Genomic DNA, 23,377 nt, shown 5'->3' with positions numbered 1-23,377 from the left:
TCCAATGCAGGAAAGTGAAAAGGGAAAGTGAAGTCGCTCAGTCATGTCCGACTCTTCGCGACCCCATGGACTGCAGCGCACCAGGCTCCTCCATCCATGGGATTTTCTGGGCAAGAGTGCTGGAGTGGGGTGCCATTGCCTTCTCCAACTTGAGGTTGAGTAGGCAGCAATTATATTGTAATGTCCTAGAGCTACTGATGCTGGGCTTTGCAAAAAGGAGATTAATGACACAGAAAAGACCATGGTGCTGCACAATGAAGACATTTATTTTCAGCTCAGAGTCTACACAGAAGGTGATTCTTCTCACCCAAAGGAGTTTAAAATGTTCACTGGTTGGTTGACTTCAACAAAGAAACAGATGGACAATGGTAGAATTGATGAGACTACAGTGACATCGGAGTCTACAGCTAAGGGGAACCTCTAACACCTCCCGCAGGACAGTGATTAGCTCTCTTGGGCACACCTGGAGGAGGTAGGAAGCGGTAAAGGGATAGGCAGGAAGTTAAACGAGGAGGAAGAAGTGGGTCTCTGTTCTTAAAACTGGGCTACTGCCACTGACAAGTCTCCTTGCTATCTAGGGAGCCATGTGTGTCTTCACAGAAGCTCCCAGGGCTGGGCTGGCTACATTGTCTCTGGCAATGGCCCTGGGACATTAGCTTTCTATTCTTTGATAAAGTAATCCACATGTTCGTGCTTCTTTCCCTAGAATGGTTCCCTCTTAAAAACCTCATCCTTAGGTAGACTGTCTGCACTTAAAGGAGAAAAGAGAACACTTTTCTGTTTGCCTGTGGTTTGGGGGTCCTGCCCTAATATTCACAGGGCAGGATTAAGAGTACAAATGGAGGTCTATATACTGTGTGTCTAAATACTTCAAGTTTAAGCCAACAAATGCTTGCATGAAATACATTCCAACCTACATCCTTGACCTAGAAAGCCTGGCTCAAATTTAAGCTTCATCATAGCCCTTATGTATAGTTCTGTTCACAACAACAGCTTCCCTTTATCACAATCTTGGGCACAGTCTGCCCTTTGGAAGATGCACAAGACAAAGATACCAATTCAGATCCAATACACTCGGTTCCTATTGGGTGGGCAATTCTGGTGTCTCTGGAATTTAGACATTGGTCTTAGAACTGGGGTCACAAACTCAGTGGGAAGGGAAACAGCCAGCAGATGGCTACAGTCAAATCTTTGCTTCAGGAGCCCAGAGCAGCAGATTCACCTCCCCAGGTCTAAGGGCAATACTGAGGCTAGGGGTAGGAGGCAGACAGGGACCCTTGTACATCAGTAAAAAAGTTTTGCAACTGCAAATCAAATAAAATGCAGGGAAAGCAATCCAGTGGGAAACACACATATACTACTCAGGTCGGCGAGTTAAAAGAGGCAGTCTCAGGAAATTTCTGTACAGGCACCTTGTATTTCCAGCTGATTGTGGAAAGGACTCAAGTCCTTCACACAGGGCAATTGGAGAAAACTCCATACATAAAAAGTGTACTTGGTGTCAACCTCATAAATAAGAATTTGGGGCATCCTGTGATTTTTACCAAAGCCCCTGAAGTAAGAGGCAGACACCCAGGATAACCAGGATAAGATACAGAGCAAAGAATTATCAGCAGAATCTAGGAAAAGAGGAATCCAGACCATCCTAGGTCAGAAGTCATGTTCTTGGTTACAGATCTATGATATATCCTCATGGTTCACTGAATAGCAAAATGTACATAGTACTTTCAGAGTCAGGGTTCAGTCATTCTGAATATATCCCGTTGTTATCGCTTCTCGGCCTTTTGGCTAAGATCAAGTGTAGTATCTGTTCTTATCAGTTGAATATATCCCATTGTTATCTATATGAATTCTCTAGTTCATATTATAGATTCCTACACCAGCTCAGGAAAAACAACTGACCCCTTCTCCCCATCCCTGCCTTCAGTGACTTCAGGATGGTTGCTTAAAATGGGTATTGATGGGAGTATGTTTAAACACCATTTGTTGTAGCTGTGTAGTCGCTAAGTTGTATCTGACTCTTTTTTAACCCTGAGGACTGTAGCCCCCCAGGCTTCTCTGTCCATGGGATTTCCCAGGCAAAAATACTGGAGTGGATTGCCATTTCTTCTCCAGGAAATCTTCCTCACCCAGGGATCAAACCCATATCTCTTGCATTAGCAGGCAAATTCTTTACCACTGAGCCACCAGGGAAGCCCATTTTTTAACACCATAGAAAGCAACAAACATTACAAATTAGGCCTGTCTTCCCCTAGAGAGCCTTTTATTATTAATTTACCAGCACACAACTGTTTGTATGCCAAAAGCAGACAAAAATATCAGGTAAGTAGTTCTCTTCTTAATGATGCTAATTCCTCAGTAGGCTACATATTTATTATACACAGCCATAATTTACATACTTATATCTAGATCTTATTTGAGGATATATAAAGTCCAAAAGCTAGATTTTGTTTTCGAAGATTATGAATGAGAAATATCTATGTTTAAAAACTGCCAGGGTCATCTGATATTTTTATCCAAATGTTATTTGAAAAGAATAATTTATTGCCCAGGAAAGTAATAAAAATTAGTTTTGTGTTTAGGAAAAAAGGAGAGAAAAAAAAAATTCTCCTGCACCTGGTCAGAAAGTGCTACTTAGCTTCTGAGACTAATTTTGAACAGCAGGAAGGCATTCTCATGTTGATGGTTTTACTCTGGGGTTTGTTTTCTGAAACTGCCTAGAGCATCAAATCCAAAAAAACAGATGTGTGTGTGCATTTCCTATGGGAGTCTGTCATCCCTTTGGTTCCCTTCTCCTGTAAGAAATGGAAAAGCCAAGTTTCTTCCTCCGAGTCACGCTTCAACACGCCAAGGGCGGACACGGCACACCTGCTCCACCTTCGCCACACGTCACTCATCATCCGCAGAGAGAGAGGCATCCAGAGGGAACAGGGCGAGGGCGATCATCAGCCACCTAAAGAACTGGGCACGGCCTCCTCAGCTGTTTTCTGTGTCTGAAGGCATAAAGTTACAAAATTTGGAAAAGTCAGAACTGCAGGGCAAACCAGCTGCATAACTCCTTTACAGGGAATGGGGATGGGAGAAAGTGTTCATGGTTTTTCAGCTCTGAGCACAGTTTGGAGAATACTAAACACAGGTGCCATGACTCCAGCCTCTTCCTGATTTATCTGCAACATCTGTGGAGAAATCCACAGCCTAGAAAGAAATTACCTTGACAACTCCTTTTACCCAAAGAACTGTTGGATTTTTCTCAACATTCCAGTGTAATACTTGCACCCAAAATGCATTTGTGGAGTTGAATTGGAAAGATTTTCATTTGAATTGACTCTAACAGTTCTGATCTGGGTGGGGTTAATTGGTCTAGTGAACAGTAAATATTTTGATTTCCAATGAAATTCTGAAGACTAAGTATCTTCTTTAGAGTAAGCATTATATTGTAGACACCCCATTAATTTTTACTGTGGTAGGCTTAATGATGGCTCCCAAAGATGTCCATATCCTAATCTCCAGAACCTCCAGGGAATATATGATGCGACACGACAAAAGGGGCTTTACAGGTGTGACTAGGTTAAGAACTTGAGATGGGGAGAGTAGTTTGAATTACCCAGGTGGGCCCAGCGTAGGCACAGGAAATTTATAAAGGAGAGGGCAGGGGGCGTGGCGGAGACTCACTGTTGTGTTGCTGTCCTTGAAGACAGAACAAGGGGTGTGGAGCCAACAAATACAAGTTACCTCTGCAAGCTGGGAAAAGCAAAGAAATGAGTTCACCTCTGGAACAGCCAGAAGGAATAGGGCCCTGCTGCCACCTTGACTTCAGCCCAGTGGAAGACATGTTGGACTTCAGACCTCTAGAACTGTAAGAAAATACATTTTTGCTATTTTAAACCACTGATTTGTTATAGCAATAGTAATAAATTAATATATTTATGAAATAAAATTTAAAAATCCATTAAACTCTAAAGGGGGAATTTGTGTCTGAAGTCTGCAAAGTTTAGAGACCATACCATTATGTTTCATCACACTTGTCACAATTATATGCAAATGACTATCCAGATTTTATACCCAAGGCACTTGTGTTTCAACAACACTTTTTATTTAAGGCTGCTGCTGCTAAGTCGCTTCAGTCATGTCTGACTCTGTGCGACCCCATAGACGGCAGCCCACCAGGCTCTGCCGTCCCTGGGATTCTCCAGGCAAGAACACTGGAGTGGGTTGCCATTGTCTTCTCCAATGCATGAAAACTAAAGGATAGCTTTTAGACTTAAGGGAAAAGATATGATAGCATATGCTCTCCTGGGAAAGACTGAAGGCAGCAGGAGACGGGAACGACAGAGGATGAGATGGTTGAATGGCATCACCGACTCAATGGACTTGAGTTTGAGTAAACTCCAGGAGTCGGTGATGGACAGGGAGGCCTGGCGTGCTGCAGTCCATGGGGTTGCAAAGAGTAGGACACAATTGAGCAACTGAACTGATGATAGCATCAGTTAAGAGAGATGTATTTAAAATACTAATGCAGACTCAGCACAGCTAAAGCAGATAGGTTGCCAGTTAATTATGATAACTTGACTTTTTGATGAGTGAAATCTCACATTCTTTGGAAATTGAGTTTGGGTGTGTGTGTGCAGTTAGTTGGAAGGATAGTAGGAAGCAAAATAACCCATTTTAAGAATGCTATCTAAAACTTCAAGGGAAGTCTGTGTTCTATTCCCCCACCTCAAATAAAAACAAAAGGGGGCAGTGGGAGATGCGAAGGTTTTGAGGGGAGGGAGGTCACCCAGTAGTCATAGCTTATAAACTCTGTAAGTGAAGTTGATAAGGCATGGGCAGGATAGTGTCTTTTGGAAACCTGGCAAATAAGGCACAAGCCTACAAATGAACCATAAACTCAAAGAAAAAATTCCAGTTTTTAACCAATTTTTCACTGACCTAAGAAACCATGAGACAAAAAAAAAAAAAAAAAAAATTCTATAAGGCAGAAGCCTGCCTTGGAGAGAAGCCAGGGTCAGCCAACTGTAGCAAAGCTTATTGTTGTTTTCATAAGGTGGATGGATGTGGATCCACCAGTGAATGAGGAAGGCACAGTCAAAGGTGGTGATTCAGTTTGCAAGAAAAGCATCTCCAGTGCTCCCTTACTGTGAAGTTAACAGAAATAAGATACCAAAATTTACTAAGGTCTCAGAGGTTGGACTGCCATGTCTGAAGTCTGCTACCTTGATGCAATTTTAGAAAACTATACAGATTTGGGGGTGGAACAGCACAACTCCTGATCCAACAGTTTCTCTTTACTCAGCAAATAGAAGGCTGTGTAAAGGTCCCCCTGGATGTAAGTCTCAGAGCTGTGTGACGAGCCAAGCACAACAGCAAATAGGTCCTGAACCCATTTGCATCTGAGGAGAAACTTGTAAGTAGGATGCAAAAAGAGTCTGGACTTAGAGTGACTAAACAACAACTCTTAGACAAGCAGTACTTGCTGTCAGTTTTCCAATGAATACCAAAAGCTAGAAAACTCCTTTCTAGATGGATAGGATGAGAGTGTCCTGATGCCTTCGAGGAGCTATGTTAATTTTCTCTCAAATTCAGTCGCTTTCAACATACCAGTTTGATTTTGCAGCAGTGACCAAGGTTTTCTGTCTTATACTTCCATGACTACCTACATGGCCTTGCTTTTACAGATTGTGCAGGAGAAGAGCATGCACTATGCCAGTGTTCTTTCTGCTTCCCCATCCATATTATTAAAGCTGCTCAACTTAGACCCCAGAGGCATAGTTTGTAAACATCATTGTTTCACAGACCCCTTAAAAATCTAATAAAAGACATGTAACCCTCTCACTCTATCCAAAGAGGAGGCTCTCTATACACACATAATTATACACCACATGCCAAATATATTTGCAGGAGTTCACGAACTCCTGAAAGCCCATTTATGGAAGCCCATGTAAAAAAGCCCTTGCCCTACAGGATTTTCTTCACCCTGTTATAGAGTTGCCAAGAGCTTTGAAAAGAGAGAGAGGAGTGCAATGATGCATGTGACTTTTCAGATAGCTTGGATAGTTCCATGAGCTGTTGAAGAGTCAAAAAGCAAATAAACGTCAACAGTTCTGAATCCCAACATTGTTTAATGACAACCTTCCCATGTTTGCCAACTTGCTGCTTAACAACAATCCTGTTGACACTGTGGAAAAGGCTTTCCAGGTCCTCCCAGGTAAATAAGACACTCCTACTGATCACCTGGCCACCCAACTGAACTCTAATGCACACAGAATTCATGACGATGAGTCACTCTCTTTGCCAAATGTCCGTTGACATAGCATAGATTTTGCCTCTTCGTAAGAGCTTTTCATGTACTAATCCCAGCAAAGATCATTATAAGAAGGCATCAATTCTAAGCAAAACTCTATGACTGAAATGAAAGGTGTTGTTTTCACATTTGTGAGAAGTGTAAATGTCTAACTTTTCTGAAGCATTCCATTCCCATTGCTCTCAGGCCTTAGCATATGACTTTCTGGATGGGGGGAAAGATTTTCTTTCTTTTTTTTTTTTAACTTATTTCATTTGTTGCTGAAGTTAAGTCTCACCAATTTATGTGCAGTTCAGTATGTTACTGGGAACAGGGAAGCAAAATTGAAAATTAGAACATTCATCAATTCTTCAGAAACAAATGAGACAAGCGGTAGATTTCCTGAGGTAGAAAAACAAGAAAGAGACAAGGGAGGCACAACTTTTGATGTTGAAAAGACAACTGTGGAGTGGATGGCAGATAAACAGCATTTTGCCCTGCTGGCTCCACTGCAGAGGTAACTTGATCACTCTGTACAACCTGGCAAGAAGCCTCGGGCAGGAGCAAAGAACTATCCCAGGCAAGTAGGGGGTGAGGCGTGGAAGTTGTTAGATTGGCTTACCAAACCCTTCCCTAACAGCCAAGAAGGAAGTGGATTACCTATGGCTGTGACTAAGGAACTTATGGCCAACAAGACCAGTTGCCTGCACAGAATTCTGCCAAGTTCAGTAGCTTCAGCTTTCATGATGGTTTTACACAAGTTTGGAAAACAGGTGGAAATATATGGGGGGGAAGTCCAGGAGGTAGGTTTCATTTTAGACAGTAAATGAAGATAAGCAAGATTTCCCCAATGCAGGAGAAGGATAAATTAGGAGTTGGGGATTAACATAAATACACTAACATATGTAAAATAATCAACAAGGACCTACTGTATAGCACAGGAAACTACTCAATATTCTGTAACAACCTATATGGGAAATGAATTGGAAAAAAAAATAGATACATGTGTATGTATAAGTGACTCACTTTGCTATACACTTGAAATGTGACACTGTTAATCAACTATACTCTAGTATAAAATAAACATTAAAAAGTTTTCACCAAATCCAAAGTGATTAAATTATTAGAAACCATCTTAAATGCTAGAGGTCATATTGGAGGTAGACAGATTAATGAGGACAGGGTTCCTGGTATAAGAGGAACCTGAATTGGAATTGTAGTAGGCCATGTTCAGGGACCCTGGAAATAGAGAATTGGATGCAGGAGGTACTACAGTGGAAAACCAATTATAGACTAGTAACAACTGAAGAAACCACAAATTAGTGAGAAGGCATCAAATTTAACCAGGTGTTAGCATGATTGAGAATGAATTTTAGTCCTTTAACTTCTTGGGTTAGGATTCCTATTTTCTAAAAAAGCACATTCTAATCGCTCAACTATGCAGAAAACCAAAACAATAGCTATAGTGAAGGGGGTTTTACCATTACAAATGTCAAGAAAGGATGATCTACACAGTTCCTCTTACTTGAATAGAAAGTTCTTAGAAATGTCATTCAATGATTTGCCCATAGTGTGAATGATTTAAAATGAAGACTTCTAATTATTTCTAGCTATAAATTGAGAACATATTTTATGTTAGGCAGCATTATTGGACTCTAATATTCACATGAACTTTATCTAAGAAGCTGAAAGTCTAAAAACCTGCAGTAAAAAGGACACCTTGACTTTATTAGTGTTTCAAAACCCCAGTAGAACCTTCTCCCAAGAGTTATAATATCACACAAAAGTAGGGGAAAGACTTCTAAGAAGTCTTCTGCAGTTTATGAAGGAGCTTCATTTACTGGAATTTATTTTATTTTTATTATTATTACTGAAAAAGGAAAAAGTGATCTTTCTAGGTGTAGTCAGAAAGTCTGCTTTTTTAACTATTATGATTATTCACTAAAATAAGGTCTCTGTTCTACATACTGAAATATTTATTTAAAATGTGTAGCAAGGAAATTTCTTCACTACTGTTTTTTGTTCTTAATACAGAGTGATTTGCTGTTGAAGTTCAGTCACTAAGTTAATGTCTGACTCTGCGACCCTGTGGACTGCAGCACACCAGGCTTCCGTGTCCTTCCCTATCTCCTGGACTTTGCTCAGACTCATGTCCATCGAGTCGGTGATGCCATCCAACCATCTCATTCTCCGCCACCCTCTTCTCTTGCCCTCAGTCTTTCCCAGCATCAGGGTCTCTTTCAATGAATCAGCTCTTTGAATCACGTGGCCAAAATATTGGAGCTGCAGCATCAGTCCTTCCAATGAACATTCAAGGTTGATTTCCTTTAGCATTGACTGGTTTCATCTCCGTGTGGACTCTCAAGAGTCTTCTCTAGCATGTTGAGAGGCCCATGAACAGAGTGATTAAGATGCACTTTAAAAAAATATGGATCTAAACTCAAGCTAAAGAACCATAAAATTTATTTTAAATCCTGCTAATACACAGGTGTAATTTGCTGCTCCTTTTTTTTTTTTTTTCTAGTTTATAGTTTCAATTGTTATCTACAGTTGTTTTTTCTTAACCTTGGCTCAAGACACAAATTATCTACTTGGCCACCTAATGCGGTGATGGCAAGGCCACAAGAGAATTTACTGGGGCCCGAAAGTTAAACATCTTTTAAATGACTCCAAAGAGAATGTCTGAAAGATGTGAACTCTGTCCTTTTTATTTATATAACCTTATTTTTATAATTATTTAAATTTTATGGCTACATAGATATTTCAATAATAAAAATAAACTAGATTAAAAGTAAGCCAGTGGTGATACATGAAAGACATAAAGAAAGAAATGTCTAAAGTAGTTTGGACTCCTCTGAAGATGAATACGTTAAAGAAGCAAGTGCTATACCAGTATAATTTGCATTACCATTTATCACCAGAGCCCATGGGCTAAAACCTTATCTAGACACTAACCTCATAAAAGAACATGCAGAATATTTATAAACTATTTTCATTTAAAACACCACATCCTCTATTACTTTTCTTTTAGTAATATCATGTATAGAATATCCTGTAGAATTTGAAATACAAAGTATAAAGAAGAAGGTGTATTATGGGGTTAAGGGTGATGACAGCAGCTATTTAAGGACCAGGACTTGTTTCTTAGGCATGAAAAGGCAATAGCAACAACCAAGCAAGCAATGAATTCATCCTGCCAGGATTTAGGAATAAACTGATGAAGTTCCAAGCAGAGTGACTCTGCATATCACTCCCATCTCTGAGAAACTGCCATAGGAAAGTTTCTCAATTACGTTTCCAGTTGAATTATCAGAAAGTGTTAATCAGAGCAGTAACTTACCCTTCAGAGAACTTCCATATTACTCATGGTATTTAGACCATACTAATTCCAAACAATGAAGAGAAACCAGGAAAGAATCAGAGTTCACTCTTCAGTCACGGGTTCTTGGAACTTGCTTGAGCCAACCTACACATGCCAACACCTTTTTTGTTGTTAATTTGCATTAACCTCCTGATCTTAAACAGATGGAGTCTTTAAAAATTAACACAAATATTTAGGATTTTTGTCTAATTTGGTTATTGAAATGGTCAATTCCCAGATTATGTGTTGTATATAAATTCTAGTCCTATACATTATAGGCTCCTTTGGATCTTCTGCTCAGAAGCCCATAGGAGCTGCAGCTCCTACTCTCCTCTACTATCATGATCCTTGAGGGCAAATGGTTTAACTGCATGTATTTCAATTGTACCAATAAAATGAAAGAAATGGGCAAAGCCACTCATGATTAAAAGGGCAAACTTAAAGTCTCAGTAATGTTCAGGTATTAATAACTTTAATGCTTTAACTATTATAATTCCATTAACCTATGCCTTAACTATTACGATTTCATTAACCTATGTATTATATATATATTCTTTGCAGCCAAAGATGGAGAAGCTCTATACAGTCACCAAAAACAAGACCGAGAGCTGACTGCGGCTCAGACCATGAACTCCTTATTGCCAAATACAGACTAAAATTGAATAAAGTAGGGAAAACCACTAGACCATTCAGGTATGACCTAAAGCAAATCCCTTGTGATTATACAATGGAAGTGAGAAATAGATTTAAGGGACTAGATTTGATAGACAGAGTGCCTGATGAACTATGGTCGGAAGTTGTGACATTGTACAGGAGACAGGGATCAAGACCATCCCCACGGGAAAAAAATGCAAAAAAGCAAATGGCTGTCCTTATAAATAGCTGTGAAAAGAAGAGAAGTGAAAAGCAGAGGAGAAAAGGAACGATATTCCCATTTGAATGCAGAGTTCCAAAGAATAGCAAAGAGAGATAAGAAAGCCTTCCTCAGCAATCAATGCAAAGAAATAGAGGAAAACAACAGAATGGGAAAGACTAGAGATCTCTTCAATAAACTCAGAGATATCAAGGAACATATTATGCAAAGATGGGCTTGATAAAGGACAGAAATGGTATGGACCTAACAGAAGCAGAAGATATTAAGAAGAGGTGGCAAGAATACACAGAAGAATGTACAAAAAAAGATCTTCATGACCCAGATAATCACGATGGTGTGATCACTCACCTAGAGCCAGACATCCTGGAATGTGAAGTCAAGTGGGCCTTAGGAAGCATCACTACGAACAGAGCTAGTAGAGGTGATGGAATTCCAGCTAGGCTATTTAAAAGCCTGAAAGATGATGCTGTGAAAGTGCTGCACTCAATATGCCAGCACATTTGGAAAACTCAGCAGTGGCCACAGGACTGGAAAAGATCAATTTTCATTCCAATCCCAAAGAAAGGCAATGCAAAAGAATGCTCAAACTACCGCACAATTGCACTCATCTCACACGCTAGTAAAGCTCAAAATTCTCCAAGCCAGGCTTCAGCAATACGTGAACCATGAACTTCCTGATGTTCAAGCTGGTTTTAGAAAAGGCAGAGGAACCAGAAATCAAATTGCCATCATCTGCTGGATCCTTGAAAAAGCAAGAGAGTTCCAGAAAAACATCTATTTCTGCTTTATTGACTATGCCAAGGCCTTTGACTGTGTGGATCACAATAAACTGTGGAAAATTCTGAAAGAGATGGGAATACCAGACCACCTGACCTGCCTCTTGAGAAATCTGTATGCAGGTCAGGAAGCAACAGTTAGAACTGGACATGGAGCAACAGACTGGTTCCAAATAGGAAAAGGATTACGTCAAGGCTGTATATTGTCACCCTGCTTATTTAACTTATATACAGAGTACATCATGAGAAACAGTGGACTGGAAGAAACACAAGCTGGAATCAAGATTGCCGGGAGAAATATCAATAACCTCAGATATGCAGATGACACCGCCCTTATGGCAGAAAGGGAAGAGGAACTAAAAAGCCTCTTGATGAAAGTGAAAGTGGAGAGTGAAAAAGTTGGATTAAAGCTCAACATTCAGAAAACAAAGATCATGGCAGCCGGTCCCATCACTTCATGGGAAATAGATGGAGAAACAGTGGAAACAGTGTCAGACTTTATTTTTTGGGGCTCCAAAATCACTGCAGATGGTGACTGCAGGCATGAAATTAAAAGACGCTTACTCCTTGGAAGGAAAGTTATGAGCAACCTAGACAGCATATTCAAAAGCAGGGACATTACTTTGCCAACCAATGTCCGTCTAGTCAAGGCTATGGTTTTTCCAGTGGTCATGTATGGATGTGAGAGTTGGACTGTGAAGAAAGCTAAGTGCCAAAGAATCAATGCTTTTGAACTGTGATGTTAGAGAAGACTCTTGAGAGTCCCTTGGACTGCAAGGAGATCCAACCAGTCCATCCTAAAGGAGACCGGTCCTGGGTGTTCATTGGAAGGACTGATGCTGAAGCTGAAACTCCAATTACTGGTGACCTCATGCGAAGAGTTGACTCATTGGTAAAGACCCTGATGCTGGGAGGGATTGGGGGCAGGAGGAGAAGGGTACGACAGAGGATGAGATGGCTGGATGGCATCACCAACTTGATGCACATGAGTTTGGGTGACCTCCGGGTGTTGGTGATGGACAGGGAGGCCTGGCATGCTGCGATTCATGGGGTCGCAAAGAGTTGGACACAACTGAGTGACTCAACTGAACCTATGTATAGTATTTTTTAAAAATTGAAGTATATTTGATTTACAATGCTGTGTTAATTTCTAGTGTACAGAAAAGTGATTCATATTCTTTAACATGATAGTTCATATTTTTGTATTTTCTTTTCCATTGTTGTTTCATAATTATTTTTTATTATATCTTTTTCATATCTTTTCCATCATAGCTTAATACAAGATATTAGTTCCCTGTGCTATACAGTGGGATTTTGTTGTTTATTTTATATTTGGTAGTTTGTGCCTGCTAATCCCAAATTCTTAATTTATGCCCCCATTTCCCTTTGGTAACTATAAACTTGTTTTCTTTGTCTGTGAGTCTGTATCTATTTTGCTAATAAGTTCATTTGTATCATATTTTAGATTCCATGTGTGATAACATATATTTATCATCCTCTGACTTCACTTAGTATGATAATAATATAGTGTGATAGTGATATATTATCTTTTTATAAACACAAAAATTAAATGTTACAAATTCACAACACAATGTGAATTCCAGAGTTGGATGGAGTGCTATAATTGTTCAACCACAAACACTTGTCCATGAAGAAAACAGTCTGTTGAAAAGAGAAAAGAGAACTTGTATTTCATCTCTAAGAAAGTTGCACAAATATCTTAAACATCACTTTTTTCAGAAGATGATAATTTAGTTAAAGGCACATGTCTTATTAAAAGTCAAAATATCTATTTTATACTTATTTACAAATCCTTTGACATACTCAATATGAAAGAGACTAGTAGCTTGAGTTGCGTATTCACTTATTCTTTCAGTCAGTGCTCAGTAAACAAAGAGAAAAGCAGTAGAAGGGGGGAGAGTTCCCTTTTCCTTTCAGACTTCAACCTGTAAATCAAAGACAAGCCGCCTAAAAGTTTTAGGTACCCACTTGCCTAGGCAAATATTTATATAAACACACTGGTGTACGTGGGGTGCGTGTATGTGCTTATGCTCTTGGCTGGGTTAGGGATGTTATTGTGGGGAGGTAGAGAGTGGAACCGATACTTACACAAGCTAGGGGGAGAGAAGAGAGAGGTGAAGTCACTTGCTTATGGAGATGGGATCTGGACCTGGGTTTGTGCATTACCTTAAGTCCCATGTTCTTTCATTATACCACACTGCCTCCCCGACAACAGCCCTATAAAATAACCTCCTCAACAACTGAAAAGATCTTAACTGGTGGTTTTCTCAGAGTGTGGAAAGTCTAAATCTCTCCATGGATTATCAATAACTAAATGCCCTTTCAGAGCAAGTGAAGTGTGTTAGTCATTCAGTCATGTTCAACTCTTTGCAACCCCATGGACTGTAGCCCTCTATGCTCCCCCGTCCATGGAATTCTTCAGGCAAAATACTCAAGTGAGTTGTCATTTCCTTTGCCAGGAGACCTCTCTGACCTAGGGATTGAATCCGGATCTCCTGACTTACCCCTGGAGAAGGGATAGGCTACCCACTCTAGTATTTTTGGGTTTCCCTGGTAGCTCAGATGGTGAAGATTCCACCTGCAGTGCAGGAGACCTGGGTTCAGTTTCTGGGTTGGGAAGATCCCCTGGAGGAAGAGAAGGGCTACCCACTCCAGTATTCTTGCCTGGAAAATCCCCATGGACAGAGGAGCCTAGCAGGCTACAGTCCATGGGGTCGCACAGACTCTGACATGACTGAGCGATTAAGCACAGCACAGCAGCACTCCTGCCTCAGATTCTTTACCATCCAAGCCACCAGGGAAGCCCTATAAGCTAGGAGCATTTGGTCAATTCCTTTGAAATAACGCCATCTTGATATGTTCATTAATTGATTCATTGCTTCATTTTTTGATATCTTTAGTCTTTATTTCCTTTAAAATATTTACTGAGAATCAATTATATTCCAAGCATTGCTCTTACCATAATTATTTTTCCTTTCAAGTAACTAGCAAACTAGAAAGTAAGTTACTGTAATTCTATAGAGAAAATAACTTATGTACACCTGCGTCTGCTTTACTAATATCAAAATGATAACCTATTTTTAAAGAGTACTGAAACAAACGCCACTTAAATTAGATATTCACCTGGGGGTCTATGAATCTTAAACAATTAAGTCAGTGATTAAATTAGAGCAAATTGAAGACACAAGCGTCTACCCAGTGGTGGTTGGTGGGGGAGAGAACTGTGAAAGAATATAAAATGAATAGGGTAATTTATCTACCTTTACACTGAAATTGTATCGAAAAGCAAACTTGTCTCCTTATACACCCTTCCTTTCCTCCACAAAATGAGATGAGGTCTTTAAAGAAGTTATGAATCTCTGTTGCTCTCCAAACTGGGAGCTCAAATTTGAAATATCCATGTCAGCAGCTGACAATACTTCCAAAGGAAATTCTGATGTACTTTCTCTTGTGTAGTCAGCTCCTGTTAAGAAACCAGAATTATGCTTGAGGTGTAAGTACATAACAACCAAAAAACCCACAACCCTGATAGAAAAAATAAATCTTTTCTCCAGAGATGACTGACTGTTCCTTTGTGAGAAGTGGACTGCAGAGTGCTACCCTTGAATTTTGCTCTGGGGGACATGGGCATCTTCCTACCTACATCCCAGGCCAGTATTACTGCAGATGCCCAGGCATCAGTGGAGGTGTGCCATCGTTTTACATTTAAATGGAATGGATTAGAACCTTTTCCGCAAGTGATAGAAGCCCCACATTGCTCATAGTTTTTCCAAAAATTCTGGCAGGGGAAAGAAAGAAGGGTAAGGATGGTGTATGCTTTTCTTGGTCAACTCAGGCTCTGAGTCACTTTTCAGTTTGTGATGGACTGTGATGCTGTCCCCAAGAACGGTGTCTGTATGGTACCACATCACCCCTGAGGCAGAATACAGTGCTTTCTCCTTGATTTATCCCCTAAAATATCACACTAGTGAGTGTGTAGAACATCTTAGTGAAGGTTTGAGGATAACAAGGGAATTTAGTTAGCTCAAACTACCGCATAATTGCACTCGTCTCACTTGCTAGCAAAGTAATGCTCAAAATTCTCCAAGCCAGCCTTCAGCAATACGTGAACCATGAACTTCCAGATGTTCAAGCTGGTTTTAGAAAAGGCAGAGGAACCAGAGATCAAATTGCCAACATCTGCTGGATCATGGAAAAACCAAGAGAGTTCCAGAAAAACATCTATTTCTGCTTTATTGACTAGGCCAAAGCCTTTGACTGTGTGGATCACAATAAACTGTGAAAGATTCTGAGAGAGATGGGAATACCAGACCACCTAACCTGCCTCTTGAGGAATCTGTATGCAGGTCAGGAAGCAACAGTTAGAACTGGACATGGAACAACAGACTGGTTCCAAATAGGAAAAGGATTACGTCAAGGCTGTATATTGTCACCCTGCTTATTTAACTTCTATGCACAGTACATCATGAGAAACGCTAGACTGGAAGAAACACAAGCTGGAATCAAGATTGCCGGGAGAAATATCAGTCACCTCAGATATGCAGATGACACCACCCTTATGGCAGAAAGTGAAGAGGAACTAAAAAGCCTCTTGAAGAAAGTAAAAGAGGAGAGTAAAAAAGTTGGCCTAAAGCTCAACATTCAGAAAATGAAGATCATGGCATCCGGTCCCATCACTTCAGGGAAATAGATGGGGAAACAACAGACTTTATTTTTTTGGGCTCCAAAATCACTGCAGATGGTGATTGCAGCCATGAAATTAAAAGATGCTTACTCCTTGGAAGAAAAGTTATGAGCAACCTAGATAGCATATTCAAAAGCAGAGACATTACTTTGCCGACTAAGGTCCTTCTAGTCAAGGCTATGGTTTTTCCAGTGGTCATGTACGGATGTGAGAGTTGGACTGTGAAGAAGGCTGAACGCCGAAGAATTGATGCTTTTGAACTGTGGTGTTGGAGAAGACTCTTGAGAGTCCTTTGGACTGCAAGGAGATCCAGCCAGTCCACTCTGAAGGAGATCAATCCTGGGATTTCTTTGGAAGGAATGATGCTAAAGCTGAAACTCTAGTACTTTGGCCACCTCATGTGAAGAGTTGACTTATTAGCAAAGACTTTGATGCTGGGAGGGATTGGGGGCAGGAGAAGAAGGGAACGACAGAGGGTGAGATGGCTGGATGGCATCACTGACTTGATGGACACGAGTCTGAGTGAACTCCGGGAGTTGGTGATAGACAGGGAGGCCTGGCGTGCTGCAATTCATGGGGTCGCAAAGAGTCGGACATGACTGAGCAACTGAACTGAACTGAAACTGAACTGATGGTGCCTCTTCTGACTTCCCTGGTAGCTCAGATGGTAAAGAGTCTGCTTGCGATGTGGGAGACCTAGGTTCAATCCCTGGGTCAGGAAGATCTCCTGGAGAAGAAAATGGCAACCCACTCCAGAAGTCTTGCCTGGAGAATACCATGGACAGAGGAGCTTGGCAGGCTACAGTCCATGGGGTCGCAGAGTCAGACACAACTGAGCAACTTCACTTTCACAGGGCCTCTTGGGCTTCCCAGGGGGTTCAGTGGTAAAGAATACACTTGCAATGCAGGAGACCTGGATTTGATCCCTGGGCTGGGAAGATCCCCTGGAGAAGCAAGTGGCTATAGTTGGGTTTTAAATAACCATTTGCTTTTTCTCCATTATACTTCATGGTCCTTGGTATTAGAGATTTCACTTTTTCTACCACAGGATCACAGGCAAATCCTTCTCCACATTGACGGGTTTGTGGGCCATCAGTGGGTTGCCCAACAGTCTCAAGATCCAAATCCTTACTGGTCATGCCAGGACACTCTGATTAGGGAAGGGACAGAAACTTAGAATTTCTTGAGTATCTACTCTATGTCCTGCATGGTAGATCTACATTCAAAGGACTGAGCAAGTGGGTCCTAGTGTTCCTGATCTTACAGATAAGGAGGCTGAGATCAGAGAAGTAACTCACATAAAATTACATGGGTATTGGAGGCAGGGCCGGGGACTGTGCCCATATCTTCTAGCCAGCAAAGCTGTAATATGTGCCCTTTCATCAGATTGTGGTGTTAGGGGAAAAAAATGTTAAACTGTATTTTCTAGTATAGGATGCCCCAACCCCCACTGCTGGGGAACTTTGTTTCTGAGACTTTCCCAAACAGCTTCTCAGCTTCTCTTAGCAAGAGATAAGGTTTCCCTGTAAACTGCCTGGAGCAAAGAGCCTCAGGAGTCCAAAAGAACCCTTTTCTATGCCAAGCAGAGGGAGATTCAGCTGTTAATTTCGGAGATCAATAAGTAACTACTGCTGCTGCTGCTGCTGCTAAGTCTCTTCAGTCATGTCCAACTCTGTGCGACCCCATAGACGGCAGCCCACCAAGATTCCCTGTCCCTAGGATTCTCCAGGCAAGAACACTGGAGTGGGTGGTCATTTCCTTCTCCAATACATGAGAGTAAAAAGTGAAAGTGAAGTTGCTCAGTCGTGTCTGACTCTTAGCGACCCCATGGACTGCAGCCTACCAGGCTCCTCCATCCATGGATTTTCCAGGCAAGAGTACTGGAATGGGGTGCCATTGCCTTCTCTGAGTAACTACTGAGTTGAAAGATAAAAAAATAATAATAAAACTCTAAAGTCAGTTGAGAGATACTAAAGTTAATGGCAAACTGCATATTTGAAATAAAAACTTGGGGTTGATGATAGGTTTAGAAGAGGTAAGAGGATTAGTTGGAGACAAAGGGTGGTAAATGTGTACACATATGCATTTATATACAAGTGGATACAGACATCCACACTTTTATGGCCTGCTTTTAGAAAACCACTTAACCAAGAATTGAGCTTCCTTGGTCACTCAGCTGGTAAACAATCTGCCTGCAATGCAGGAGACCTGGGTTTAATTCCTGGGCTGGGAAGATCCCCTGGAGAAGGGAAAGTGGATTCTGGCCTGGAGAATTCCATGGACTGTATAGTCCACGGGGTCACAAAGAGTTGGACATGATTGAGCAATTTTCACTTTCACTTAAACAAGAATAGAGAAATGAATCATTGTAGCCGCCCTATTCTGTGCGTGTTGTAGTAAAATATAAAAATGTTTAGAAAGGTTAATGTTAAATGTATAATTCAGCATATTCACACTAGTATAACTATCACCACCAGCTAGCCAGAATTTTATTATTCCAAACTCCATACCTATTAAACAGTAAGTCCCCATTCCTTCCACCCTTTAACCTTGGTCACTATTCTACTTCTTGTCTCTACAGATTAGACTATTCTAGGTACTATGTGGAAGTGGAATCAAACAGCATTTGTTCCTTTGTGCTAGGCTTGTCTCCAAGGTTTTCCCTATTTGATTAAGAAGAGTAGCTCTCTGGTATCATTGACTAGTGGCAATAACTTCTCTGGGGTGAAATACTTGGTTTGATCATGTACGGGGATACCTATGATGAAGAAACTTTATAAATAGGCAGATTAATCAAGCAAGAATAATGTCTGTTTTCATAAACACTGGCACTTTAGCAGATCAGCAAAATTCAAAATTACAAAAGGAGAGCTTTATGTATGCATTCTGCATATGTACATGGCAATATTTTGACACTAGGAATGAATATCAAACTTCTGTTTATTTAGGAAAGTTTACCAAGTTCCTACTATATTAAAGATATCAAGATAATGAGGTAAACATAGTGTTCTCAATAAAAACAACGTGAAAATTGTGGTTTTCATGCTTATTATCAGCCATTATTATGATCATCCCTCTAAAATATTATATATAATAAGATAGCTTAAAAGGGTTAAAAACTGGTTTTTAAATAAATGGTTTACAAATATCATTTGTAGGGAGAAAGCCGTTTCTACTCTAGCGGAAGCACTGCGGCTTCATATAGTGGAAAGTATATTAAGAACAATATAATTCTGGCAAAATAATGCTTAGAAATTGAAAGGCACCTTACAATCTATAGATGGAATTGGGTAAATTGAATAAAATACAAAGTGTCTTCATTTTTTTCCTGAGCTTGTTTGCCTTTCTTTCAAGGGAAGGTTTGTTTGTGTGTCTATATGTGTGTGCTTTAGTTTTAAGAACTTGTTTGACTCTTCGTTTCTAGTGCTGATAATCATACAAGCTTAGAATTTAAATGGTGCAAAATTCTGACCTTCATTTTTTATTCCCTCTTCAGACCATCACTGGGGAGTGTGGAAGTTGAAGCAGAAAGAAGGTCTGAAATTGGTGACGCATAACCCGAGCCTTTCTCTATGCAAGACCCCGTAACATATCTGTGTTTGAATCATGCTTCTCCTGCTTATCCAGCTTTGTGATCCAGCAGGTTCCTAAACCTCCCAGTGCCTCAGTTTCCTCAGTTCAGTTCAGTTCAGTTCAGTCGCTCAGTCGTGTCCGACTCTTTGCGACCCTATGAATCACAGCACGCCAGGCCTCCTTGTCCATCACCAACTTCCAGGGTTCACTCAAACTCATGTCCATCGAGTCAGTGATGGCATCCAGCCATCTTATCCCCTGTTGTCCCCTTCTCCTCCTGCCCTCATTCCCTCCCAGCATCAGAGTCTTTTCCAATGAGTCAGCTCTTTCTATGAGGTGGCCAAAGTATTGGGGTTTCAGCTTTAGCATCATTCCCTTCAAAGAACACCCAGGGCTGATCTTTAGAATGGACTGGTTGGATCTCCTTGTAGTCCAAGGGACTCTCAAGAGTCTCCTCCAACACCACAGTTCAAAAGCATCAATTCTTCGGTAGTCAGCTTTCTTCACAGTCCAACTCTCACATCCTCAAATGGTGAACAATTATACACCTCATAGTGTTATGAGTGTTAAGTGAGTTTAAAGCACCTGGGCTTTCCAGGTGGCTCAATAGTAAAGAATCAACCTGCAATGTAGGAGACACAGGTTCATCCCTGAGTTGGGAAGATCCCTTGGAGAAGGAAATGGTAACCAACTCCAGTATTTTTGCCTGGAGAATTCCATGGATGGAGGAGCCTGGTGAGCTAAAGCCCAGGGGGTCATAAAGAGTCATACACGACTGAAGTGACTGGCCATGCACTAAGCACCTATATTAATGTCTGGCACATACTAACTACTCTCCACTGTTAACTGTTAACCCTTGGGCCTCACTTCCTTGATGTTCTCTCTAGACTCATGTGTTTTCTTCAACTTTCTTAAACTACGCTCTTGGTTTATCACACTCCTATCCAAGCTGTCAGCAACCTTCAAGATACATCCAGATTTTACCATTTCTCATGACCTCCATTGCATTTGGAAAAAAGTGATAGTTGCTCACTCATATCCAGCTCTTTGCAACCTCATGAACTGTAGCCCACCAGGCTCCACTGTCCTTAGACCTCTCCAAGCAAGAATACTGGAGTGGGTACCATTCCCTTCTCCAGGGGATCTTCCTGACCTGGGGATCAAATCTGGGTCTCCCACATTGCAGGCAGGTTCTTTATCATCTGAGTCACCAGGGAAGCCTCTGGCTCAAACTGTCAACTCTTCCTTGAACAACTGGAGAAACTTTCCACTGATTTCTCAGTTTCCTTTCTCCTTTCTTCTGATATTTTATCCAGAGTAGTTCCTTTAAGTAAGTTGGGCCTGTTATGTTACTCCTTTGCTGAAGGCCCTTCAATTATTTCCCACCTCATTGACTGGAATCTTTAAGTCCTCGCACAGCTTTTCAGGTGGCATCTTATCTGGCTTGACTGCCCCTTGAATCACCTTTTCTCTCTCCTCTCTCTTCCAACCGCTGATGCCTTTGAATGGCTCATGTAGCCTCCTGCTCTTGCTACTCTCTTTTCACAAATACCAGGATGGCTAGCCTTGTCCCTTTATTTCTTTCAGGTCTTTTATCAAACAGGCCTGTCTTCCCTGACCACCGTGTGGAAGCAGCATCCATTTCCCTCCTCACTGTTTCCTTTTTCTATTTTACTTTTCTGCTTTGCACTCTTGTCGTTGTTCAGTCGCTCAGTCATGTCCGACACTTTGTGACCCCACGGACTGCAGCACACAGTTCTGTTCTTCACTATTTCCTGAAGTTTGCTCAAACTCATGTCCACTGAGTCAGTGACGCCATCCAACCATCTCGTCCTCTGTCATCCCCTTCTCCTCCTGCCTTCAATCTTTCCCAGCATAGGGTCTTTTCCAGTAAGCTGGCTGTTTGCATCAGGTGTCCAAAGTATTAGAGCTTCAGCATCAGTCCTTCCAATGAATATTCAGGGTTGATCTCCTTTAGGATTGACTGGTTTGATTTCCTTGCTGTCCAAGAGACTCTCAAGCATCTTCTCCAGCACCACTGTTCAAAGGCATCAATTCTTCAGCACTCAGCCTTTTTTATTGTCCAACTTTCACATCCATACATGACTACTGGAAGAATCATAGCTTTGAGTATATTGACCTTTGTTGGCAAAGAGATGTCTCTTCTTTTTTAATACACTGTCTAGGTTTGTCATATCTTTTCTTCCAAGGAGCAAGCGTCTTTTAATTTCATGCTTGCAGTCACTATCCTTGCACTTGTCACTACCCAGTATATTATCTATTTTCTTTCTCCTTGATATGAGAGATAATTTTCATTCAGGCTGTATCCCAAAGGCCTAGAACAGTATTTGGCACATTCCAGAGGCTCAGTAGACATTGAATAAATGAATAAAATAATGTGTCATTTTCTAAGAGTGACTTTGGTGGTACGCTCATTTGAGTGATTGGACTTCCCACTGCAAATGGATTTGCATTTATTTATCAGTCTGTAAAAGATTGGGTTAAAAAGAGCTTTTTTTTTTTTTTTTCTATCATAAATTCCTCCGGAGGTTTGGACATGGTTTCTCTTACTCACTTGTTCAGAGCCAATCAATGTCACCCTTTAGTCTGCCAAAGTGGTTGCTGAGTGATGAGGCATTTTATCCCTCTGAGAGCTTAAGGTACTGGCTGTGTGGCATGTACAGTTGCTGCTGGCTATGAGCAAAAATCTAAGATTGATCAAGCCAGAATCTCCTAATAGGGAGCACAGGCAAGGAATATTTGGACTCTGGGTCAGCTCAGAGGGTCTTTCAAGTCCTCCCTTCAACACTTGTGCAGGATTTTAGTGCTCATGAAAGCAGAGCACCCCAGAGAGTTGGCTGTAGTCTAATACACTGCAGAATCCCCACAGAGATTCAACCACAGCTCTGCAGGGAGAACTGAGTCTCTCTGGTGACTAACCTCATCATATACTTTTATAACTTAATTTTGAATAAAATATTATTTGAACCAAGAAAAAAGTCCCATGTGGATTTTGCTTTTAGAGCTGGAGAAATAAAGAGCTTTGCTTTTTCTCATTAAGATAATTTTCTTTTCATGCTATAGCGCTAATATGTGCTGTGTGCTGTCAATGCAGTCATATCTGACTCTTTTAGACCCCATGAACTGCAGCCCTCCAGGCTCCTCTGTCCATGGGATTTTCCAGGCAAGATTACTGGAGGGGGTTGCCATCTCCTCCTCCAGGGGAATCTTCTTGATCCAGGGATCTAGCCCTAGTCTCTTAGGTCTCCTACATTGATAGGTAGGTTCTTTACCACTAGCACCACCTGGGAAGCCCAGTACTAACATAATGATTGCTTAATAATCTGGTGGTCATACTCTGCTTGGCTACTGTAATATACACAATACCAAAGACTGGATGATTTAAAGAAGAGAAATTTATTTCTTACAGTTCTGGAGGTGGGTAGTCCAGGCTCATGGATTTGCTCCTGGTGAGAAGCTCGCCTCCTGGCTTGTAGATAGCCACCTTCTGGCTATGTTCTCCTATGGCTTTTCCTTTGAGCAAGTTCCTGGAGAGAGAGAAAAAGGGGGAAGAAGTCTATTTTTCTCTTCTTGCAAGGGCACTAATCTCAGGGGGACCCCCACACAGGACCAAATCCAAACCTAATTATCTCCCAAAGGCCCCCACCTCCAAACATCATCACATTGGTGGTTAGGGCTTCCATACATGACATTCAGTCCAAAACAGAGGTTAAGAGCTTTGAAGGCAGAGTGACCTGGATTCAAATCTTGGTTGAGATAACTACAAAGTACATTTAGGCAAATTCAG

General features: G+C 41.1%; 1 long non-coding RNA gene across 2 annotated transcripts; it reads right to left on the bottom strand.

Moving 5' to 3' along the window:
* LOC108637734 lies at positions 2,130–23,108 on the bottom strand. Of its 2 annotated transcripts, none has more exons than XR_001919249.1 (3): positions 22,998–23,108; positions 14,573–14,775; positions 2,130–3,854 (listed from the first exon to the last, which is right to left on the bottom strand). It is a non-coding gene; the product is annotated as an uncharacterized LOC108637734 (long non-coding RNA). The 2 variants fall into 2 exon arrangements; XR_001919251.1 differs by lacking the exon at positions 14,573–14,775 and having other exon boundaries at positions 2,130–2,993; positions 3,769–3,854.

Source organism: Capra hircus, chromosome 2 (assembly GCF_001704415.2).
Source record: "Capra hircus breed San Clemente chromosome 2, ASM170441v1, whole genome shotgun sequence".
Taxonomy (NCBI): Eukaryota; Metazoa; Chordata; class Mammalia; order Artiodactyla; family Bovidae; genus Capra; species Capra hircus.
Note: the sequence above shows the minus strand (reverse complement) of the source record. Positions and strands in the feature narration are given on the sequence as shown.